Below are 24,250 nucleotides of genomic sequence, written 5' to 3'. Positions count from 1 at the left end.
TCAATCAATCAATCAATAAAAAACACAAACTTAATTGACATTACCAGAGCAGGAAGATAATTTTACAAGAAATAAATGATAAAAGGAGGGTAGGAGAGTTTGAACCCTGAGAGTGAGTTATTGTATTAATGAACTGAACTTCCAAGAACATTTGGAACATGCTAATTTGGAACCCTGATATAACATGCTTTTGTAACCTAACAAACATATTGTATTTATATTTGTGACAGGAATCTTGAAAAGCTGCAAGGGAAATTAATATTGCATTTGAAAGAGCCGTATATAAATAAATATTCAAGTGAGACACACACACACACACACACACACACACACACACACACACACCAAAAAAAAAGGTTGGAAGAAAATCTGCAATATTAAACAAACTAAATTTATTGGTACTGCCCTGAACTGATTAGCATACTTATGTTTTCTTGTAAATGTAAGTATCCCACTAGTTTCCGGACAGTTGAATTCTTATCTGAGGATGGAAATTGAGAGCAAGTACCTTTGTGATCTATAGCCACCCCTCAAAAAACCGTTTGTGTTGATTGTTCTAGGTGTAGTTGCCAAACAGAAAAATAAAATAAGTGCTAGTGAGTAACCAACAACATCATTTATCATCTTTGGCTACTTTGTGTTTACATTAATTTTAATAATTATTTTGATACAATTTAATGGAAACTGTGTACAGTTCACTACAATAACATTAACATAAATCAATAAATTATTAGGCATGCCATTTTAAAACCATGGTGTGATTTCACAAAACAGTGTTACCTCTATGCATCAATGATATTTAAGGCCTTCCTAGTCTGATATTCCCAAGCTATCCTAAGTATTCAGTAGCTACTGTGAGTTAACATTGATTGTGAAAAATATAATCAACTCTCCTGAGAACCCTCTTTCAGCATTAATTATCAAGAGACCTTAAAGTACAGGTTCAACTTCAACCTTTCATTTTAAAATAGGTTAATCCTTCTTTTTCTCTATTCCCTAGGATGGCTTTGTATCTATATATGAGTTTTCTGGTCTTATATTAAAATCATAACTTGAATGATTTTACAAAAGTACCAGTGGCATGGAACAAAGGTAATATTGGATTTGCCAAGAAATGGTCATTAATTTATGATGAAATTTACACGAATTTCTCTTGAAACTTTTTCTCTCCAAAACCAACATAATATTTGCATATATATGTATATATGAATAATTTTAGAGAATATATATATATGTATATATATTCTCTAAAATTGTTCCCATATAAACTACTTTCATGGATTCACAATATTCTGGCAATATTTTGGTCCTTTTTGAAAAGTTCTTTTCTAGTCATGTGATGTTGCATTGTATTCTGTTTTCAACATTAACAAGAAATACAATCAAGGTTTATAAAATCAATAGATTCAAACTAATTTAACATTTTCTCCTTCACTTCTATTTTTTTTTATTTAACCCACTGTCATCTACTTAAATTTAACTAGAGATATTCTTTTTTTCTATATACATGAATTTGATAATTCGATAAAATAATCACATTCACAATTATACTCAGATCTATTTGTTTTGTTTGGTGTGTGTGTGTATGTGTGTGTGTGTGTTAACTGGAATGTTTAAAAATAAATATTTTTTATGTGGTTCAAAGATAGCATTAGAGTATACAACTGAACTCAAGGTAATATATTAGAAGAGAGCATCCATTTTCCTTCTTATTATATTCTTGTATAAATTGCAAATGGCCTTATTACATTTCAAGATATTTCTCTCTCTCTCTCTCTCTCTCTCTCTCTCTCTCTCTCTCTCTCTCTCTCTCTCTCTCTCTCTCTCTCCTGGTTTTTGCCCTTTGTTCCTGTTTCTCCATGAGCCTGTACTCATGGCTCTGTTATCATATTTCTGTCTCTACCTCTTTTCTTCCTCCCCTTTTCCCAAATAAACCTCTTTAATAAAAAAAGATATTTAAATCTGTATCTCTACACACATTTTTGCATACTATCATAAATGCATTTTCAAAAGGAAACTTTTGGAATATCTAGGCCAGTGTAAACAAAAGAGTTGTAACCTTTTTACATAACTCACCTTGAATGGCCATCAGCTAGTTCAATTGGAAAAAATCCTGTCTGAGACCTTCTTATGGACACCACATGAGTTTGTAATGTTCACAGTAGACAATTAAATTACAAATAGCCAATAAAATTTAGAGGTTAATTTAACTCATTTTGTTTTAGAAATGCACTTCACCGAGAGGACTCTCTCCATTCTCATACTCCACACACATACCTTGTGCTTGTGTTTAATAAACAATCCCATGATAATGATTTACAGGCAAATGATTCAGAACCAGTACTGGCAGCCAGTTTAAACTCCTCTTTATCTGTCAATTATCTTCAGTTACAATTTTACATCTCAAATCTCAGAAGCAGAAGATATTTAGATTTTAAATTTTACCTAAAATTTATAGCATAATATTGCAACTACGTCCAAAGTTTCGTTCAGGTGAGGTGAATTACATGGATCAAATTTATCATAGGAAAACAACTGATTTAAGTCACTCAATGTACTTTGTAAAGCCTAATTATAGCCCAAGAGGTAGGTATTTTATAAATTATGTATACCTTACAAACCTGAAGCTTATTGTACATATTTCTCAATGTATTGAGATTTGCTTGTGAATACAAGTAACTGTGATGCAAATACATGCAGTATAATTATATTTTTCAAAATGTTCTGTATGTCAGAACTATACAAATAGTGTAAAAAATAGACCAAAAATGGGATTTCTTTTAAATATGCTACCTGTATTTAAAGTATTAAGAAATACATGTGGCAGGCCTTTCTTCATCCTTTATGCAAGTTGGGGCTCAAATATTGTTTTAATTTCTCTGTCTGTATTCACTGATAAAAGTTTATTGCACACCTCTAGTGATATTTTCCATAAAACTATTAAAAAGTACAGTTACACACAGCCAAATAGAGCTTAAAATTTCTTATGGGATAATAAGTGGAAAGATTGAGAAACCTGATTAACTTAAGTATTGCAGTAGAAGACAACAGAACACAATAACCTGGTTTTTTGGGCAAAACAGGAAATAACCTAGCCAAAGAACATGCTGGGACAACAATAAGTACTTATATATACAGGATAGATATGAATCGGTCCTCAAATAGATATCTCAATTACTGTTTGAGGACATGCAATGACTGTTGTCTGCCTATTTATCCTCCTTCCATAATTGCTATTCTTCTCTGGCTTTATGAGATGATATGCGTAGTTACTAAGTGTTTTGAAGTACCTGAATAAGTAAGTACCCATTATGGGTTCCTTGTTCTAAAGTAAATAGGGGTGGTTATCACACGGGTTATTGGGTCTAATTTTAGGATGTAAAGTGAATTATACATTGCAGATAGATGGATGCATAGACATTAGATAGATAAATACATAGATATATAGATGCATACACACATAGATGCATATAAATTAGATAAAAAATGTAGGTGTATCATTCCTCCCTCTGGCATGTCCACAATCATTGTAAATCTATTGACACAAAACACCAATAATGGCTATGAAATAATATGATATGCTTTTCAACAAAAAAGGAAGAAATGAAAATCCATAGAAAATACATATAATTAATTTTTTATACATACATTGATTTTGTGAAATCTGAACAAAAATAGATGTACTAATAAAACATTTACCCTGTGTATAGTAAATAATCAAGGAAAATTATGCCTAATGTTCTTTTTCCTAGGTTAATCATTTTCATTATTTTGGTAATGGTTTTAACCTGGAATACCATAGTTGGATTCCAGAAAAATAGAAAATAACCACAACCATTCTTCAGTTATCTGAATAATATGCTGATTACACATAACAAAACTAGACCCACCAAGTTTCATATAATTAACTTTCTGTTCTCTATTCTATAAATAATAATAAGTAACAAAACAGGAGAGTTAAGGATTACTATACAATATTGTGTTTTATAGCCACATGCATTCATTTCTATTTCTGTTGACCTTTCACTGACAAAAATATCATAGGAAAAGGATAGTCAAAAAAGAAATAAAGGAAGGAAGAAAAAAGAAAGAAAGAAGGAAGAAAGGAAAGAAGGAAAGAAGAAAGGAAGATATTAAAACGACGTTCTTCTCCAATAATTTGGTGGTTTTAAAACCAAAGTCACTGTGTTCTACGTTTAGCTAGAACATATAGTGTGATATATTTAGAATTCTGGTTTATATGTTACTAAACATTTGTATGACTTCTGGAAAGTGATAAGTATTCCAAAGTCCAACACTCAATTCTGTCACCTGGTAAATGTGGAAAGCTGTATTACATACAATATAGTGGGAATTCTTGGATTTCCTAAACACATGGAAATAATTTAAGAAATGAAGGAGGGCAAACTTAAGGTAGCAACTTTAGATAATGTGGTATGTTAGGGTTTTGAACTGGATAAGAACACATAAAATTTTATATAAAGCATGAAAGAAAGAAATAAAACATTTTTCTTAAGGCACAAATGGCAAAGGTCCGGCAGAAGGAATTTAAGAGTCGAGAGTTAAGTGTAAGATGAATGAAGAGGTTTTATTATAGTCAGATTAAATTACATGCCCAAAATGTTCAGGAGAAATCTGTATAGCATATTGGAAAGTAAGTAAAGGTGCATATGAAATGGGAGTACCCTCAGAGAAATTAGTTGAACTTCATCAGTGATAATCCAGATGTAATATAGGGTAACATACGATGTTAAAAGGACTTATCTCTATTTCTTTGTCAGAGTTGATAATTCTAATGAAAATGAGCAGGGAGTTCAATCACCCACAAAGTAATAAGTGGCATCTAACTAGGTTACAAGGTAATCTCATTGATCACAGGCAGCTTGGAAGTGCAATGTAGTAGTCCACCATATCGATAGAAGAGGGTTTTTCTGGTGACTAAAGGAAGAAGGAATAGTAATTAGAATTACATCTGGATCTTTCTTTGCAAGCATGTGAAGTATTTTTATATGAAAAGAAAGGTTTAAATTGTGTAGCAGCTGATGGTGAGATTAAGCATAATTTACATAGTCTATCAGCACTTGTGGAGGTACTGAGATCAATTCCAGGGAAACATATTATGTTTCCTGACTACGTTAAAAATTAGCCTGAGATACTTTTTCTTCTGCTACGTTGCATTACATGAAGATAAACACATATCAATACAGAATTATTATAATTTACAAAGAAGATTGACCAAAAAAAACTGCTCTGATTTTATATTCTGGTACTTGCCAAACACTCATTTATTAGATTATATTGATAATGTGCAATAACATTTTCAATGTAAAAATAATTTCTTCTTCTATATTTATCATTTTCATAACACATCCTACCAAAAAATCTAGCCTACAACTTCAAATATTATACAGAATGCAAGCATTGTGAATACAAAAACAAGCATTAATATTGATTGTAGTTTTTGTCAAGTTTTTCTTATTTTCTTTCACTGGGCCCATCTGTGATTTATATATTTTTTTGTAATTTCAATGGAAAATCTTTTAGTTTCTTGAAATTAAATCATGAAGTGAATTTTGATTTTTCTGAATTTTTGCTCTATTGAACCTCTTCTGGAATATAAGTATAGCCTTTGCTATTTAAATAAATTTTGAATATGTGTTAAATATTCAGCTTAAAGAAATATGTTCCTAAAATAATGGTGTATACATCTTACTTTTGAAGTAAGTGGTAGCAAACTGTGTGCCATTCACAATGTTATATGAGCTCCTTAGTGATTCCCCTTTATCCATTGCATATCAGCTTCCATATTCTTGGGACTTTTTTTTCTTTCAAAATTATGTCTACTTCTTTGATTTTTCCTCTCAGAAGAAAAGATGTTTCCTATGTATATCTTCTAATATCTTGGATGAAGGATCAAAAGTGTATGCATCCCCTTTGTAATAATGTTGGATATAGTAATTCAATAATAAGAAAACATTTAAATCCTAGAAAAGTTTAAGAGTCTACATATTCTGATGCTTGGTACTAAAGCTTTATTTAAATTAGTTTTTGACCATCTTAATCATTGCTGTTGAGAATCTTCTGTTTATATCAGTACAGTATTGTAACATTGTCTTTATTTATTAATTTGGTAAATTTGGACTGACCTATCAGTGTTCTAGAAGTTCAAGAAACTGCCTTATATGGCAATAAGTTCAAAAGCATTCCCCAATTTCTTATTATTATTAATTGTATGTTATGTTATTCAGAGGCATGTTAATCATTTGAATTTTATGATGGGTGATAGTTATGACTGTCTTAGAGTTCTTCTATATACAGTTATGCATTTAGATATGCAACATATTTTAAAACATCTTATACTGTCCTAGAGTTCTATTTTCATTGCAAAAACTTCTGGAGGTGACTGAACTCTGAGTTCTCAACATTATTTCCCATATTGAACCATATCTTTTCTACTATCATACCAACTTTCTTAGCATTGCTCTGTAGTAGAGAATGGTTTTCATAATAAAGATATTCAGAAGGAATTTCAAAATTTTCAAAATACAAAACAGATAATTTTAGTGCAATTGTCCCACAGACACCAATAATACATGAAAATGTACAGAAGATCTAATCAGGAAGAGCAACCAATACATTAGGTTTATGGTTCTTACAAAACAAACAGAAATTGGTCAATCTGGTGTCTAGGATGCAAATATTGCCTCTGTTCATAGAACTCAAGAGATTGTTTCAAAGTTGTGAGATAGAAGATGAAACTAAGGGGATGAAATCAAGTTTGGTGCTTTATTATGTTATTCCCAATAAGTTTCCAGGAAGATGGCAAGTGCTTATATGAGTGAGCAACATAAAATTTCCAAAAAACAAACAACAAAGAAATAAACAAAAAAAAGCCAAAAAGCTATCTTTCCTTCCCTTCCAATCATTTTCTCCACTCCTCAGCTTAATCTTTATAGCAAAGTCTCAATTTTATCTAATTTATTACACATTTAGGATTCTCATTTTTGAAAAATATTGCATATATCACATTAATTCATCATCTGCTAATCAAAATTATGTGGTCTTCATCTTAACCAGAAAATCGAAAGAAAGATATCTTTGAAAACACATTATGCTGTTGAGCCACACAGGAGGAAATGTGCTTGGAAAGACACAGATGAGTAGATTCACACAGGTTTCATGATGCATGAGAGAGTGTGAATGGAAATAAGGTACTTATCTTTAGTTATTATAATATTCAGACAACAGCCTAACTTTATGATTAGTATATTTGTAAATGTGTATTGAGTCTGAGTCTCACTGCTGGTAGGCCTGTGAGAAATAACCACACAAATCTCCAGCACTCTTCTTATCACCACAATAGCTTATTAACATGAATGTAAGCTCTGTAGTAATATCCATAGTAGAATGCATAATGAAGGTTACAAATCAAATATTCCTATGCAAGAGAATATGTACAACGTATTTTAGATAAATCTTGAAGGATATTGCAAAAAATGTACATACATATTACATACATGTATATGTATAAATATATATGTGTATATATACATATACATATATATGTGTGTTTGTGTGTGTGTATGTATATGTGTGTGTATGGGTTAGCTGTCACTAATCAACATAATCCAGTGAAATGAAACTCTTGAGGCTTGTAATTTATCATTAACTTTTACAGTATTACATTTTCAACCCACAAAATACCTGCAAAATGAACTCAGAGACAACTGATATTGATGTATACTATTTTGGTTGGAAATTTTTCCTGGAATAATTTATATCTTATATTATATTCAAGTCTGCCTGCAACAATTTAATGTCACTTCAAACTAGGTCATTCTTTTCAACCTTGATCCTCTTTTTTTCTTGTCTCTGTCTCACCCATCTTTTCAACTTTCAGAGTGCCTTCTTTATCTAATACTGTGTCAAAGGCTCTAAACTTTTTTTGTGCTGCCCTAATCTGCATAAAGACAATAATACACATTTCCCTCTTTTAGTCCTGTAAAAAGGCTATTTCCATCTCAAATATAAATTGAGCATAAATATGTGGAAGATCCTTGCACTAATAAAGAGTGCAATGTACAAAACACTATGTGAGTAGTCTGAACTACCAAGGAAAAGAGTTAGAATGGTGGGGAAGAGGGATCTAAGAGCAGTCAGGAGAGAAATACTTCAGGTCTGTGCCTGCACTGAGAGAGAAAGCCAGTTGTCAGGAGCACCAACACAACTCAGAGTAGAGCTCTCTGAACCCAGTTGTGGCAGAAAAAAAGATCTACCAGAGGGCTGACACCCAGGACAACAGGAGGGTAACAGCACTGTGAGGGATAGCAAGGCAAGCTGACAACAGAAACAATCTCATGGTTAGAGGCAATCACAAGGAACTAAGCAAGAGAAAACAAGACTACTTGGCATTACTAAAACCATGTTCTCACACAAAAGCAAGTACTGAATAGCTGAACTCACTGAAAAAAACAAAATTTAGATTAAAAAATCACATTTTAAGATGATGATGAAATGCTTTAAGAGGAGCATAAATAATCCCCTTAAAGAAATTCAGGACACCACAAGTAAACCAGCAGAAGCCTTTAGAGAGGAAACACAATAATCGTAAAAATTTTAGTAAAACACAAGGGAACAACGGAAGAAATTGAACAAAACCATCTATGGTTACAACATGGAAATAGAACCAATAAAGGAAGCACAAAGAAAGACAACCCTGGAGATACAAAAAGCAGGCAAGAGAACAGGAGTCATAAATGCAAGCATAACCAACATAATAAAAGAGATAGAAGAGATAATCTCATGGGCAGAATATATAATACTACACACTGACTTAACTGTCAACAATAATGGAAAATGGAAAAAGCACAGAGTAAAAAAAAAAAAAAACATCCAGGAAATCTAGGTTAATGGGAAGATCAAACCAAAGTATAATAGGTAGGGAAGAAAATGAAGACTCCTAACGTAAAGGAACAGTAAAAAAAATTCAACAAAATTATAGGAAAAAATTCTCTAGCCTAACACAAGAGATGTCCATTAGCAGACAAGAAGCATACAGAACTCCAAGTACATTGGATCAGCAAAGCAATACCTCCCCGCACAAAACAGTCAAACACCAAATGAACAAAACAAAGAAATTATATTCAAAACAGTATGGAAAAAGGTCACTTAACATTTAAAGTGAGAATTATAAGAATGACACCAGACTTCTCAGCAGAGACTATGAAAGCAAGAAGATACTGTGCAGATATCATACAGACCCAAAGAGAACACAAATGCCAGGCCAGGCTACTATGTACAGCAAGACTCTCAATTAAAATAGACAGAGAAACTACAATATTCTATGACAAAACCAAATATAACCAACATCTTTCTTCAAGTCCAGCCCTACAAAGAGTAATTAGATGTAATTTCAAATTACAGAGGGAAAGTACATGCTTTAAAAGGCAAGATCCTTATCTCCTTGCAAGGAAATCAAAAGACAATAGACATACAATCATAATTCCACCACTAACAATGAAAATAACAGGAAGCAACAATCACTATTCCTCCATGTCTCTCAACATTAATGGACTAAATTTCCCAATAAAGTGGCATATATTAGCAGAGTGGAATGTAAAAAGGATACAGAATTTTGATGCATAGAGGACACAGCTCAGCATAAAAGAGGGACACTATCTCAGAGGAAAAGCCAGGAAAACATTTTTCTAAGCAACTGGTCCCAAGAAACCATCTGGAGTAGCCGTTCTAATATCAAAGTAAATCAGCTTTCAACCATAAGTTACCAAAAAGAGATAAGAAAGATCATTTTATATTCATCCAAGCAAACATCTACCAAGATGAACTCTGAACGCTAAATATCTATGTTCTAAATGAAGGCCACCTATAGTTTTTTTAAAAAAAGTATTACTAAAGCTCAAGTCACATATGGCAACTCACACAATCATAGAAGAAGATTTCAACACAGCACTCTCATCAACACACAGATCATGAAAACAGAAATTAAACATAGACAGTGAAACTAACAGAAGTGATTAACCAAATGGACTTAACAGATATTTAAACAATATTTCATCCTAAAACAAAAGGATATACATTCTTCTCAGAATCTCATTATACTTTCTTCTAAATTGACCACATATTTAGTCCTCAATACATAGAGGAGGATATATTTGAAGAAAAAGAAATAGAGCCACATACCTACAGTCACTTGATTTTGAAAAAGGAAATAAAATCACCCAATGAAAAAAAGATGGTTCTGGTTCAACTGGACTTCAGCATGTAATAGAATGCAAATGGATCTATTCTTTTTTTTTATTTTTTTATTAACTTGAGTATTTCTTATATACATTTCGAGTGTTATTCCCTTTCCCGGTATCCGGGCAAACATCCCCCTCCCCCCTCCCCTTCCTTAAGTGTGTTCCCCTCCCAACCCTCCCCCCATTGCCGCCCTCCCCCCAACAGTCTAGTTCACTGGGGGTTCAGTCTTAGCAGGACCCAGGGCTTCCCCTTCCACTGGTGCTCTTACTAGGATATTCATTGCTACCTATGAGGTCAGAGTCCAGGGTCAGTCCATGTATAGTCTTTAGGTAGTGGCTTAGTCCCTGGAAGCTCTGGTTGCTTAGCATTGTTGTACATATGGGGTCTCGAGCCCCTTCAAGCTCTTCCAGTTCTTTCTCTGATTCCTTCAACGGGGGTCCTATTCTCAGTTCAGTGGTTTGCTGCTGGCATTATCACCCTGTACAAAGCTTATGTCTAAGTGGATCCAAGACTGCTTTGTCAATCCACGTGCACGCAAACTAATGGAAGAAAAAGTGGGTAAGCTTTTTGATCATATGTTCATTGGAGAAAATCTCCTTAACAAATTACCAATGACTAATGCTCAAAGATCATGAATTAACAAATGGAATGTCCTAAAACTGCAAAGCTTCTGTAAGGCAAAGGACATTGTCATTAGAAAAAATGGCAACCATCAAATTGGGAAAAGATCTTTAATAATCTCACAACTGTTGGAGGGCTAAAATCCAAAATATATGAAAAGCATAAAAAAGTTAGACTCCAGAAAGCCAAATAACCCTATGAAAAAAAGGGTACAGAGCTTAACATATAATTCTTACCTGAACAATATAGAATGCCTACGAAATACCTAAAGATATGCTCAACATTGTCAGTCATCAGGGAAATGAAAATCAAAACAAACCTGTGATTCCACCTCATACCAGTCTGTATGACTAAGATAAAAACTCAATTGATAGCAGATGCTGGCAAGGATGTGGAGCAAGAAGAAAATTCCTAGAGTAGTGGTGGGATTGCAAGCTGGTACAATCACTATGGAAATCCTTCTGATGGTTCCTAAGACAATTGGACATTGTCCTACCCAAGGACCCAGCTATAGCTCTACTCTACATGTACGCAAAAGATATTCCAATATAAAACATATACACATTCTCCACTCCGATCATAGCAATCTGCTATATAATAGCTAGGAAAGAACCCAGATGCCCTTCAACAGAGGAATGGTTACAGAAAATGTGGTACATCTACACAATCTCCATAGGTACTACATAGGTATCAAAAACAATAACTTCATGAAATTCATAGGCAAATGGATGGAACTTGAAAATGTCATTCTGAGTGATGTAACCCAATCGCAGAAGAATACACATGGTACGCACTCACTGGTATGTGAATATTAGCCCAAAAGCTCGAAATACCAAAGATATATTCCACAGACCACATGAAATTCAAGAATATAGAAGAACAATGTAAAGATTCTTCACTTCTTCTTATAGGTGGTAGGAAAATTATTTATAGTAAGTTGTAGAAAGTCAAACTTTCTGTAGAGATGGAAAGAACGGCCACTCAGGGACTGCCTTACATGGGTATAAGGCATGTATATTCTGGTACAGTAACAGAAACTATGATTAATGTTTCCCAATTTCAAAAACAGAGAGATTTAGTGAAGAATTCTATCATCTTTTCCAAGTAGAGCTATCACCAACACTCGTTAAAATTTACTACAATCAGGAGACAAAGGGACACTCTCAATTTAATTCTAAAATTCCACTTTCAACATGCTTTTCTTCACCATGAATTAACCACAAAAATCCTTGCCTGTCTATTGGAGGTGGTCTTTATAGGTAGTATTCTTTCTTTGTTGGGAATTTCTGCTAAAGTCATTTCCAATGGTTCCTGTGTCTTCCTGCTTCACCAGAGTCTAGAATACTCTAGTAACTCTCCCTGGTTCCATATCCCCCACAAGTACAAGTGTCTATTCAATTTTACCACCTCTACCTTTTTCCATTTAATTCCAATATCTGTTTTGCCCCCTTTTATTCTCTCATGCTTCTGTGTTCCTTCAAGGACACGCTGTTCTACTTCCTGTGATTCATTTGCTCCCTGTTATATGTAGTATTGAAATATGTACACTGTGATATTTCTTCTTCGTAAGATGCAAATGGTTTGTGTGTTGTATTGTGGGTATTCCGTGATTTTTGCTCTGTGTATAGACAATTGGTTGGGATTTCTTTTTATTTTAATTTTTGTTCTGGATTATTACACAAGGACCATATTTTTATTTCCATCCAGTTGCCTGTGAATTTCTTAAAATCCTTGGTTTAAATGGGTGTGTAATAATCAATTGTGTAAATGTAAGTGCAATCTCTCTACCGATTCATCTCTTGAAATACATTTGGTTTGATTCCACCTTCCAGCATTTATTAAAAAAATACAGTTGGCAGTAAACATAGTTGAACATGTTTCCTTATATTTTGGTGTACCTCTATAGTTTCATCTTCAGGCAAAACTAGTATCTATTTGCTGAGGAAATTCCAGATAAATTTTCAAAGTAATTTTGTTATTTTTATTCAGATCAGCAAAGGAAGAGCATTCCTTTTTCTTCATATCTTTGCAGCAAGTGCTTATTTTGAACCTTTGCTATTCTGTGAGGTATGAGATCAAATCTTAGGGTCATTTTCATCTGCATTCCCTAAATTGCTAAGCATGTTGAACATTTCTTTAGGTACTTCTCTCTCATTTGAGATTACTTTGTTGAGAATTATTTGTTTAACTCTCAACACCATTTTTAGCAGCATAATTTGATTCTTCAGAACTTACCAATCTGTGTTTTTCACATATATTCGATATTACTGCACTAAACACATCAAAAATTGCTAGCCAGAAATGATTGTGTTGAAAAGAAAGATGGTCAAAAAAATGAAACAGACACTGAAGGTAACGATATCCATAGATCATTCCAGCTAGTGATCCCTCACATCTGCTGACACCAGACCCCGATACTATAGCTGATGGTAAGAAATCTTGGCAAAGGAATCCTGGACTCCCTTTTATCTGAGATATTATACCAGTTCCAGAAAAATACAGATTAATATACCTACAAACAAAAATTGTTCCAAGCATGATGATCTCTGTTGGAAGACCTGGAAAAGAACTGAGCTTGCCTGCTCCTCTGAAAACCAAATTGTCTGAAGATTTCCCAGGAGTTCTGCTGTATCGAAGGCAACAGTAAGGGATCTTTGCAAACAACCACCCCAGTTGGGAAATCCAAGAAGCTCAATGGATTTGGAATCCATTAAAATCTAAAGCTCCCTCCCTCCATGAAATTCATTCCTCTCTGGCCATTTACTTCAAAAAACAAAGTACCAGCATGTCTGATTCTCTCTAGACCCCACAGCCAGAAGTACTCAAAAAAGGACTGATTCAGCTAGATGAAAAGCCCCCTCAGTAAGGTCTCATACACAATTTACTTGAGTCAGGACAATACATCACTGGCATGCTGGCTTTCTTGAAAATTCTACACTCTGAGCTCCCAGGAAATTTGTTGTTGCCTTATCCACAGGTCAGAGAGGAGATGCAGTACAAAACAAGGACACACGAAGGAGGCTCCAGAGAGATATACACAGGTGAGTTAATTTGAGACATAACCATGAGGTGAGAGGTAAGAGAAAGATCTTAATGAAAAGAAGGTAAAATATTCTGGCATCATCAGAACACAATTTTTTCTACCACAATAAGCCAAGGATACACCAGCACATCTGAAAAGCTAGACAATGGCCTATATCATGAACACAACAGATTTCTTTATGGAAAAAATAAGTACTTCAATGAAAGAAATAAATGAAAACAAAGGTAAAAAACTTAGAAGTCCTAAAAGAGAAAGAGTATTAATCTCTAAAGAAAAAGAAGGAACAAAGAAGGGAAAGAAGGAAGGAAGGAAGAAAGAAAGAGGGAGGGAGGAAGGAAGGAAGAAGGAAGGAAAAAAATCAAACAGGTGAAGAAATTGAAATTAAGTGGTCCAAGACCTAAAAGTGGAATTAAAAACAATGAAAAAAAGCACAAATAGAGGTAATTCTAAAAATTCAAACCTAGAAAAGAGGGGAGGAACTACAGATGCAAGCATTCCCAACAGAATACATATACAAAAGAGAATCTCAACCATTGGAAAAACCATAGACGATATTGCCACAGAATCAAAGAAATTGCAAAATGCAAAAAAGGAGACAAACAAACAAATGAAAAGCTCCTAACTCAAACAACCAGGAAATTCAGGAAAATGGCAGGACTGAAATGAATAATAGTGTTAATGAAAAGAGCAAAGACCCTCAGGTTGTGGAATAATGCAAATTTATCCATTTTATACTTTTGTACAAAGCACCAGTCCAAACATATCAAGGACATAATCATAATACCAGATAAACTGAATTTAATAAAAGAAGAAGTAGGTAACGATTCAAATTCAATAGATGGTAGGACTTTTTTTTAACAGTACTCCAAGCAATTGATAAATGAAAGACAAATGGCATTGTCAATAGGAAATCTTATTAACCTACAATTTGGGGACAAAATTTCAAACACCACTTCTAATACAAGGGTAATATGCAAAATATACGAAGAACTATGAAATAAACTTTAAACAAAGAAACAAACCGAAAATCAAAACATCCTAAACAAATACCTGGAAAACAAAAACAAACGAAATAAACAAGAAAAGAACTGAATTATAAATAGGGTACAGTACTAAACATATTTTCTCAACAGAAGAGACTCCATGAGTCAAGAAGCACTTAAAGAAAGGCTCAAAGTCCTTAATCATCAGACAATTGCAAAGCAAAATTACCCTAGGATTCAATATTGCATCAATAAGAATGGCTAAGATCAAAATCCCAAGTTACAACACATGTTATCAAATAATGTAGAGAAAGAGGAGCACTCCTCCATTGCTTGTGTGTTTGCTAGCAGATACAATCACCCTGAGAATCAGTGTGGAATTTCCTCAGAAAATTGGCAATACATATATCAAAGAATCAGCTGTATCATTCTTGGTCATACATCATAGATGCCCTACATTCCAGAAGAACACATTCAAAGCAGCCTTATTTCTGATAGTCTGAAGCTGGAAGCAACACAGATGACCCACATTTGGAGAATGGATACAGAACATACGGTTCATTTCTATAATGCAACACTATTCAAATATGAAAGATGACAACATGAGCTTTGTAGGCAAATGGATGGAGCTTGGAAATAGCATTCGGAGTTAAGTAACTCATCTGAGAGTAAATATCAAAAGAGGAGGAAAACTCACACTAAGACAAAGAAATGGGAATTAAGAAACACTGCTTATTGATATCTCCCAAGAGCAATGTTCTAAATTCCCCTATTAAAAAATCAAAAACAAAAAACTCACACAGGCTAAAAGACTAGATACAAAAATGGATTCTACCCTCTGCTTCATTCAAGCAACAAGTCTTAACAGGAAAGATAGACATCAACTCAGAGTAAAAATAATAGAAAATTACTTTCAAGCAACTATATTCAGGACATAAGCTGGCGTATCTATCTTCATATCTGATGAAATATACTTAACTCAAAACCCATCAAAATAGATAATAAAGGATACTACATACTGATAAAAGGAAAAAATCATAAAGGAGATGTTGCGATTCTAAATATCTATGCACCAAAACAGAAGGGAACTCAGATTTACAAAAGAAATGTTGCTACAGGTTAATTCACAAATTGGCCCTCAAACACTTACAGCAGGAGACTCTAATACCCCACTCTGGCCAATAGATAGATTATCCTGACCAAAAAAAAAAAAAAACAGAGAAATGCTAGAAATAACTGATAGTGTAAGCTAAAGGGATAAACGATATATTTATAGAACATTTCACCCAAACACATAAGAATATATTTTCTTCACAGCACCCGTGAAACTTCCTCCAAAATTGATGACATATTCAAACAAAAGGCAGTCTGAACAGATACAAGAAAAGTAAAACAATTTCCTGAATCCTACAGAACCATCACACATTAAAGATGTATATCGGCAACTACAGAAACAACACAAGGCTTAAAAACTGATAGAAACTGAAATTCACAGCAGAATTAGCATTGTCCAAGGCAGAAATTAAGAAAGAAAATATAAAATGTTTTACAATTGGATGAAATAAAAGCATAAAATACACAGAATTGCAGAAAACATTGAATGTGGTTCTAATAGCTATATTCACAACACTGAATGGCTATATAAAGAAATTGGAGAAATCTTATTTTAGTAAGTTCAGAGGATACCTAAGAGTTCTAGAAAAAAAAATAACACCCCAAAGAATATAAAACAAAAAATTTCAAACTCAGGATTAAATCAATAAAATTGACAAGTTCTTAGTTAGATTATCTAAAAGGCTTGATGAAGGATACACGAATTAACAAAATAAGAAATGAAAAGGGGGACATGGCAACAGATACTAAGGAAATCCAGACAACCATAAAGAAATACTTAAAACATCTGTATTCTATCGTATGAGAAGAAAACAAGAGAAATGTATAAATTTTCTTGTAATATATATACTGTTTACCCATGTTTACTCAAGATTAGATGAGCAATTTAATCAGAACTATATCCTTTAGTGAACTAGAGGCAGTAATTAAATGGTTTACAACAACACCAACACAGAAAAGAAAGAAAGAAAGAAAGAAAGAAAGAAAGAAAGAAAGAAAGAAAGAAAGAAAGGAAGAAAGAAAGAAAGAAAGAAAGAAAGAAAGAAAGAAAGAAAGAAAGAGGGAACCAGAGACCTGATAGGTGACAGACTTTCAAGACTCAAATGGAGGGACCTTAGATAAAATGTAATCCGAATACAGTAGAAAGACAGATCATCAAGTGGAGCAAGGGGTTAACATCTCAGAGGAAAAAAAAAAACTCTCGTCCAGAATTATTCCTGTCTAAATAAATTATAAATTATGGGGTCTAAAATAAAGAGTTTCAGGGAAAGGAGGGTCAACGACCAAGGTACATTGGATTCCATCTCAAGGAGAAGGTTTGTGGCCTGACACTAAATCTGATGCTATGGTATCCTTAGATACAGGAACCTAGTATCTTCCAAGAAGCACAAGCAGCAGACTGAAACAGACACAAAATTATCATCAGCCTAAAGTGAGGAAACCAGGTGCACTTGTGGTTAAATTAGGGAAAGTCTTGAATATGCTAAAGAAGAGGTTAGCCATTACACACCAGCAGTCTCTACTAATATGGAACCACACACTGAGCCACCGCCCAGGCAAAATATATTAGCTTATACAAGGGTCCCAACAAACGTAGAGTAGAGGTCTTCCTTGTTAGGCCTCAGATAGAGAAGAAACATAAATGGTGGCGAGAATGTGGAGAAAGAGAAACACTCCTCCATTGTTGATGGGATTTTAAAATGGTACAACCTGTCTGGATATCAGTCTGGAGGATCCTCAGAAAATCGGACATTGTACTACTTGAGGAATCAGCTATTCCTCTCGGCATAAACCCAAAAGTTGCTCCAAAAATAAAACAAAGACACATGTTCCACTGTGTTCATAACAGCCTTATTTATAAAAGCCAGAACCTGGAGTGATCCCAAGATGCCCTTCAATAGAGGAATGAATACATAAAATGAGTTCCATTGTCCCTGATCTCAAACCGCATGGGAGAGAGGGCTCACTGCCCAGAACCGGGGCATTCTTGAGACTGCAGAGTGGTAGACACCGCCAATACTGTCCACCCTACCCCACATCCCTGGCCCAAGAGGAAACTGTATAGGGCCTCTGGGAACAAGAAGATACGGATACTCAACAGCATGTCCCCTGTAGTCCAGACACCACCTGGACCGGAAGGGACCTAGTCAACAGCTCCCTGCACTCAAATCCCTTTGGAGGGAGAGCTAAACATTCAGAGTGACAGACATGCCTGGGAAACAAGAAAGGACTATATTCTCCCCACATTTATGACTCTAGAGGAAAAGAAATAACACCACCTTGGACCCCTCTGCATAGGGGCCCAAGAAAAGGTGGGGTAGGCCTTTCCAGTTGCTGCCCTCAAGGAGAGCTGAAACACAGCACCCCAGGAACAACTTCAGGACTGGGATCAGAGATAAGACCAAATTTTCTCCTTCAAATGCCCTGCCTCGTGGACTCAGGACACATGCCCACAGGAAAAACTGGAGACCAGTAAATAGAGATGACTACATACCTGAAAGCAGAACACTCTAATCCAATATCTGGTTGAAAGAAAACAGGAAAACCGGTCTGCAGCACTCCTGAAACACAGGCCTATATTACAGTGCAGCCACTGTCAGAAATAGCAGACAAAGTAAAACCAGAGACAACATGATGGTGAGAGGCAATTCCAAGGACCCAAGCAACAGAAATCAGGAATACATGGCATCATCAGAACCCAATTCTTCTGCCAATGAAAACACTGAATAACCAAACACACCAGAAAAGCAAGATATTGATTTTAAATCACATTTGACCATGACGATGGAGGACTTCAAAAAAGACATAAAGAAAACCCTCAGAGAAACATAGGAAAATATAAATAAACAAGTAGAAGCCTACAAAATGGAATCAGAAAAACCCCTGAAAGAAATACTGGAAAACAGAAATAGGTGAAGTAATTAAAAATGGAAATAGAATCAATAAAGAAAGCTCAAAGGGAAATAAACCTGTATGTAGAAAACCAAAGGAAGAGAGCCTTAGATAAAAGCATCACCAACAGAATACAAGAGACAGAAGAGAGAATCTCAGGAGCAGAAGATTCCATAGAAATCATTGACTCAACTGTCAAAGATAAAGTAAAGCAGAAAAAGCTACTGGTCCAAAACATACAGGAAATCCAGGACTCAATGAGAAGATCAAACCTAAGGATAATAGGTATAGAAGAGAGTGAAGACTCCCAGCTCAAAGGACCAGTAAATATCTTCAACAAATCAAATAAGAAAACTTCCCTAACCTAAAGAAAGAGAGGTCCATAAACATGCCAGAAGCCTACAGTATTGCAAAAAGATTGGACCAGAAAAGAAACACCCATCACATAATAGTCAAAACACCAAATGCACAAAACAAAGAAAGAATATTTAAAGCAGTAAGGGTAAAATGTTAAGTAACATATAAAGGCAGACCTATCAGAATCACACCAGACTTCTCACCAGAGAGTATGAAAGCCAAAAGATCCTGGAGAGATGTCATAAAGCCCCAAAGAGAACACAAATGCCATCACAGGTTAGTGTATCCAGCAATTCTCTCAATTAACATATATGGAGAAACCAAGATAGTCCATGACAAAACCAAACTTACAAAATATTTCTCTACAAATCCAGCCCTACAAAGGATAATACAAGGAAAAGTCCAATATAAGGAGGCAAGCAACACCCTAGGAAAAGCAAGAAACTAATCACCTTGGCAACAAAACGAAGAGAAGAAAACCACACAAACAAAATCTCACATCCAAATATGCATTTAATAGGAAGCAACAACCACTATTCCCTATTACCTCTCAACATCAATGGACACAATTGCCAATAAAAAGACATAAATTAACAAACTGAATACCCAATGAGGACCCAGCATTCTGCTGCTTACAGAAAACACACCTCAGAAAAAAAGACAGACACTACCTCAGAGTGAAAGGCTGGAAAACAACTTTTCAAGCAAATGGTCTGAAGAAATAAGCTGGAGTAGCCATTCTAATATCAAATAAAATTAATTTTCAACCAAAAGTCATCAAAATAGATAAGGAAAGACACTTCATATTCATCAAAGGAAAAATCCACCAAGATGAACTCTCAATCTTAAATATCTATCCTCCAAAAGAAGGGCACTTACATACATAAAAAAAGCCTTACTAAAGCTCAAAGCACACATTGCACCTCACACTATAATAGTAGGAGAATTCAACACCCCACTCTCATCAATGGACATATCGTAGAAACAGAAATTAAACAGAAACATACACAGACTAAGAGAAGTCATGAACCAAATGGATTTAACAGATATTTATAGAACATTCTATCCTAAAACAAAAGGATATACCTTCTTCTCACCATCTCATGGTCCTTTCTCCCAATTTGACCATAAAATCAGTTATAAAACAGGCCTCAATAGATACAAAATGATCGAAATAATCCCATGCGACTTATCAGACCAAACCGGGCTAAAGCTGGTCTACAATAACAATAAGGGGGAAATGCCCCCATATACATGGAAGTTGAACAATGCTCTGCTCAATGATAACCTGATCAAGGAAGAAATAAAGAAATTAAAGATTTCTTAGCATTTAGTAAAAATGGAGGTACAACATACCCAAACTTATGAGACATGATGAAAGCTGTGCTAAGAGGAAAAGTCATAGTTCTGAGTGCCTGCAGAAAGAAATAGGAGAGAGCACATATCAACAGCTTGACAGCACACCTAAAAGCAAGAGTAAAAGTAAAAGAGCAAGAGTAAAATAGAGTGTAAAGAAGCAAATACACCCAGGAGGAGTAAAAGGCAGGAAATAATCAAACTCAGAGCTGAAACCAACCACGTAGAAACAAAAAGGAGTATTCAAAGAATCAACAGAACCAAAAGTCGGTTTTTTGAGAAAATCAACAAGACAGATAAACACTTAGCCAGACTAATGAGAGGACACAGAGAGTGTGTCCAAATTAACAAAATCAGTAATGGAAAGGGATACATAACTACAGAGTCAGAGGAAATCATCAGATCCTACTACATATGCCTATATTCACAAAACTTGAAAATCTGCAGGAAATGGACAATTTCCTAGACAGTTACCAGGTGCCAAAGTTAAATCAGGAAGAGATAAACAATTTAAATTACACCATAATTCGGCACAAATACAAACACTCATTAAAAGTCTCACAACCAAAAAGAGCCCATGTGCAGATGAGTTCAGTGTAGAATTCTTTCAAACCTTCAAAGAAGATCTCACATCAATAATGCTGTCCAAACTATTCCACAAAATTGAAACAGATGGAGGACTACAGAATTCCTTCTATGAAGCCACAATTACTCTTATACCTAAACCACAAAAAGACCCAAGAAAGAAAGAGAATTTCCAACCAATTTCTCATATGAATATCGATGCAAAAAACTCAATAAAATTCTTGAAAACATATCCAAAAGCACATCAAACAATCATCCATCATAATCAAGTAGGCTTCATCCCAGGCATGCAGGGATGATTTAATATATAGAAAACCATCAACATAAACCACTATATTAACAAACTGAAGATAAGAACCACATGATCATTTAATTAGATGCTGAGAAAGCATGTGACAAATTTCAATACCCCTTCATGATGAAGGTTTTAGAAAAAATAAGAATTCAAGTCCCATAACTAAATATAGTAAAAGCCATATACAGCAGACCAGTAGCTAATATTAAACTAAATGGAGAGAAACTTGAAGCAATCCCACTAAAATCAGGGACTAGGCTGCCCACTCTCTTCCTTGTTAAATATATTCTTGAAGTTTTAACCAGAGCAGTCAGACAACAAAAGGAGATAAAAGGGATACAGATTGGAAAATAAGTAGTCAAAATATCACTGTTTGCAGATGATAAGATAGCATATTTAAGTGATCGCAAAAGTTCCAGCAGAGACCTACTAAATCTGATAAACACCATCACCAAAGTAGCTGACTATAAAATTAACTTAAGTAAATCAGTGGCCTTCCTCTACACAAAAGAGAAACAAACAGAGAAAGAAATTAGGGAAACAACACCCTTCTTAATAGTCCCAAATAATATAAAATACTTCAGTGTAAGTTTAACCAAGCAAGTGAAGAACTTCAAAGATAAGATAATATAAGATAAGATAAGATAAGAAAGATAAGATAAGATAAGATAAGATAGATAGGTAAGATAAGATGAGATATGATAAGAGCTTCAATCCTCTGAAGAAAGATATTGAAGTAGATCTTAGAAGACGGACGATTGACCTGCGGATCCCGGCCCGCAGCAGCTCTCTGCTCCCAAACCCCGTGGGAGAGAGAACTCACCGCCTGGTCAGGTGGGCACTCCTGAGGCTGCAGAGCGGAGGAGACCACCAACACTGCCCACCCCTGCCCACATCCCTGACCCAAGAGGAAACTGTATAAGGCCTCTGGGTTCCCGTAGGGAGGGCCCAGGAGCGGCAGGACCCCTGCCTGAGACACCGCCGGAACCTGAAGGAAACGGACCGGATAAACAGTTCTCTGCACCCAAATCCCATGGGAGGGAGAGCTAAACCTTCAGAGAGGCAGACAAGCCTGGGAAACCAGAAGAGACTGCTCCCTGCACACACATCTCGGACGCCAGAGAAAAACAACAAACGCCATCTGGAACCCTAGTGCACTGAACCACTTGCAGATGATATGATAGTTTATTTAAGTGATCCCAAAAGTTCCACCAGAGAACTACTAAAGCTGATAAACAACTTCAGCAAAGTGGCTGGATATAAAATTAACTCAAATAAATCAGTAGCCTTCCTTTACACAAAAGAGAAACAAGCCGAGAAAGAAATTAGGGAAATGACACCCTTCATAATAGACCCAAATAATATAAAGTACCTCGGTGTGACTTTAACCAAGCAAGTAAAAGATCTGTACAATAAGAACTTCAAGACACTGAAGAAAGAATTTGAAGAAGACCTCAGAAGATGGAAAGATCTCCCATGCTCATGGATTGGCAGGATTAATATAGAAAAATGGCCATTTTACCAAAAGCAATCTACAGATTCAATGCAATCCCCATCAAAATACCAATCCATTTCTTCAAAGAGTTAGACAGAACAATTTGCAAATTCATCTGGAATAACAAAAAACCCAGGATAGCTAAAGGAAACCAAAGAATTATTATTAAGTATTAAATATATTTTTAAAAAAAAAGAAAAATCTAAAAAAAAAAAAAAAAAAAAGAAGATGGACGATCTCCCATGCTCATGGATTGGCAGGTTTAATGTAGTAAAAATGATCATTTTACTAAAAGTGATCTATAGATTCAATGCCATCCTCATCAAAATACCAATCCAATTCTTCAGAGAGATAGACAGAACAATTTGCAAATTCATCTGGAATAACAAAAAGTCCAGGATAGGTAAAACTATCCTCAACAATAAAATGACTTACAGGGGTATCCCTATCCCTGATCTCAAGCAGTATTACAGAGAAATAGTGATGAAAACTGCATGGTACCAGTACAGAGAGAGAGACAGATAGACAAGTGGAATAGAATTGAAGACCCAGAAATGAATCAACACATCTATGGTCACTTAATTTTTGAAAAAAGAGCCAAAAGCATCCAGTGGAAAAAAGATAGCATTGTCAACAAATGGTGCAGATCCAACTGGAGGTCAGCATGTAGAAGAATGCACAGTGATCGATGTTTATTATCCTGTACAAAGCTTAAGTCCAAGTGGATCAAGGACCCCACATAAAACCAGATACACTCATACTATTAGAAGAAAGTGGAGAAGAATCTCAAACACATGGCCACTGGAGAAAATTTCTTGAAGAAAACACCAGTCTTATGCTCTATGAATTGACAAATGGGATCTGATAAAACTGCAATCCTTGTGTAAGGCTAAGGAAATGCTTGTTAGGACAAAATGGCAACCAACATATTGGGAAAGATCTTTACCATTCCTAAAACTGTTAGAGGGCATATATCCAAAATAAAAAAAGAACTCAAGAAGTTAGACGGCAGGGAGACAAATATCTCTATTAAAAAATGGGGTTCAGAGCTCAACAAACCATTCACAGTTAAGGAATCCCAAATGGCTAAGAAGAACCTAAAGAAATATTCCACATCTTTAGTCATAAGGGAAATGAAAATCAAAACAACCATGAGATTTCACCTCATACTAGTGAGAATGGATAAGTTCAAAAACTGAGGTGACAACAGATGCTGGTGAGGATGTGGAGAAATAGACACACTTCTTCAT

Source organism: Rattus norvegicus, chromosome Y, assembly GCF_021556685.1.
Source record: "Rattus norvegicus strain SHRSP/BbbUtx chromosome Y, alternate assembly SHRSP_T2T, whole genome shotgun sequence".
Taxonomy (NCBI): domain Eukaryota; kingdom Metazoa; phylum Chordata; class Mammalia; order Rodentia; family Muridae; genus Rattus; species Rattus norvegicus.
The sequence above is the reverse complement of the archived record's forward strand: the minus strand, read 5'-3'. Positions refer to the sequence as shown.